We start from the raw sequence: 2,733 nt of genomic DNA on the forward strand, positions 1-2,733 counted from the left end.
GCAGGGGTTGGGGATGGGGTTGGGGACGATGCCAGGAGTCTGGGGACAAGGACAGGGGTTTGGGGACAAGGACAGGGGTTGGGGACAGGGATGTGTTTGGGGACAACAACTGGGTTTTGGGGACAGGGACAGGGGTTTGGAGATGGGGTTGGGGACTGGGAGAGGGGTTGGGGACAGGGATTTGGGGACAATGGCAGGGGTCTGGGGACAGGGACAGGGGGTTGGGGACAGGGGTTGGGGACAATGCCAGGGATTTGGGGACAGGGAGAGGGGTTGGGGACAAGGATTTGGGGATAGGGATTTAGGGACAGGGGTTGGGGACAGGGTTTGGGGACAAGGACAGGGGTTTGGGGATGGGGTTGGGGCTGGGGACAGGGGCTGGGGACCAGGATGGGTTTGGGGACAATAACCGGGTTTTGGGGACAGGGACAGGGGTTTGGGGATGGGGTTGGGGACAGGGGTTGGGGACAGGGGTTGGGGACAGGGGTTGGGGACAGGGACAGGGATTTGGGGTCAGGGATTTGGGGATAGGGATTTAGGGACAAGGGTTGTGGACAGGGTTTGGGGACAGGGATTTGGGGACAATGCCAGGGGTCTGGGGACAGGGCCAGGATTTGGGGCCAGGGCCAGGGGTCTGGGGACAATGGCAGGGGTCTGGGGACAGGGCCAGGGTTTGGGGCCAGGGATTTGGGGCCGAGCCCCCCTCACCCCCTGGTGGCCGCCAGCTCGGCCGTCAGCGCCTCCACGCGCGCCCGCAGCGACCCCAGCGCATCCCGAGCAGCCCGCAGCTGGGACAGGGACAGCCGATGGCACCGGGACGGGGACACGGGGACAGGGGGACATGGGGGGGACAAGGGGACATGGGGGGACATGGGGACAGCCACTGGAACCGGGACGGGGACACGGGGACAGGGGGACATGGGGGGGGACAGGGGGACATGGGGGGGACATGGGGACACGGGGACAGGGGGACACCAGGGGACATGGGGGGACACAGGGGGACATGGGGACAGCCGCTGGCACCAGGACACTAGGGGGGAGACAGGGGGACAGGGGGGGACAGGGGGACGTGGGGACACCGGGGTGACATGAGGACACTGGGGTGACACTGGGGTCACACTGAGTGGCGCTAGGTGACACTGGGGGCCACCGGGTGACACCGAGTGACACCGGGGTGACATTGGGGGACACGGGGGGATATCAGGTGGCACCGGGGTGACACAGGGGGACACAGGGGGATATAGGGACACTGGGGTGACACCGAGTGACACTGGGTGACACTGGGGGCCACTGAGGTGACACCGGGTGACATGGCGGGACATGGGGACACCAGGGTGACGCTGGGGGCCACTGGGGTGACACTGGGTGACACTGGGGGCCACTGAGGTGACACCGGGTGACATGGCGGGACATGGGGACACCAGGGTGACACTGGGGGCCACTGAGATGACACTGGGTGACATGGGGGGACATGGGGACACCAGGGTGACGCTGGGGGCCACTGGGGTGACACTGGGTGACACTGGGTGACACCAGGGGACACCAAGTGACACCGGGTGACACGGGGACACTGGGGGACACAAAGGGACATGGGGACACCAGGGTGACACTGAGTGGCACCAAGTGACACTGGGGGCCACCAAGGTGACACTGGGTGACATGGGGACACCAGGGTGACACTGGGGGACACAGAGGGACATGGGGACACCGGGGTGACACCGAGTGACACTAGGTGACACCGGGGGCCACCAAGGTTACACCGGGTGACACCAGGTGACATGAGGACACTGGGGGACACCAGGTGACATGGGGACAATGGGTGACACTGGGGGACATGGGGACACCGGGGTGACACTGAGTGACACTAGGTGACACCAGGGGACACCAAGTGACACCGGGGACACTGGGGGACACAGAGGGGACATGAGGACACCAGGGTGACACTGAGTGACCCTAGGTGACACCGGGGGCCACCAAGGTGACACTGGGTGACATGGGGACACCAGGGTGACACTGGGGGACACAGAGGGACATGGGGACACCGGGGTGACACTGAGTGACCCTAGGTGACACCAGGGGACACCAAGTGACACCGGGGACACTGGGGGACACAGAGGGACATGAGAACACCAGGGTGACACTGAGTGACCCTAGGTGACACCGGGGGCCACCGAGGTGACACTGGGTGACGCAGGGGTGACACGGAGACACTGGGGGACACTGGGTGACACCAAGTGACATGGGGACACCGGGGTGCCATGGGGACACCGGGGGGACACCGGGGTGGCACTAGGTGACCCCAGGTGACACCAGGTGACCCCGGGTGACCCCAGGTGACCCCGTGCCCCCCCCCTGACCTCCTCCTCCAGCCGCCGCCTCCTCGCCTCCTCCCGCAGCCGCTCGGCCTCCAGCCCCCGCGCCTCCGCCCGCGCCCGCCGCAGCCTGGGGGGGGGGGGCACAAATTTTGGGGTGGGGGGGGGGGGGACACGGACACGTGGAGGGGGGGGGACACGGGCACGGGGGGGGGGGTCTCGGAGCTCACTCGTCCCGCAGGGTCCGCACCAGGCGCCGCAGAGCCGCCGCCTCCGGGGGGGGGTCGGGGTCCTGGGGGGGGGGCGGGGGGCAAGGGGAGGGGGGTAGTGGATCCTGGGGGGGGGGGCGGGGGGGGGGTGAGGGGGGGTGAGGGGGGGCCCAGAAAGCGGGGTGCCCCCCCCCCCAGCCCCACCAATTGCC

General features: G+C 67.6%; 1 long non-coding RNA gene across 1 annotated transcript; it reads right to left on the reverse strand.

The window, feature by feature from the left end:
- Positions 1-521: 521 nt before the first annotated feature.
- On the reverse strand, positions 522-2,649 carry LOC311429616. Its single transcript, XR_014688296.1, has 3 exons — positions 2,543-2,649; positions 2,358-2,442; positions 522-788 (listed from the first exon to the last, which is right to left on the reverse strand). It is a non-coding gene; the product is annotated as an uncharacterized lncRNA (long non-coding RNA).
- Positions 2,650-2,733: the final 84 nt, after the last annotated feature.

Source organism: Aythya ferina (assembly GCF_964211825.1).
Source record: "Aythya ferina genome assembly, contig: HAP1_SCAFFOLD_1443, whole genome shotgun sequence".
In the NCBI taxonomy this organism is placed as follows: domain Eukaryota; kingdom Metazoa; phylum Chordata; class Aves; order Anseriformes; family Anatidae; genus Aythya; species Aythya ferina.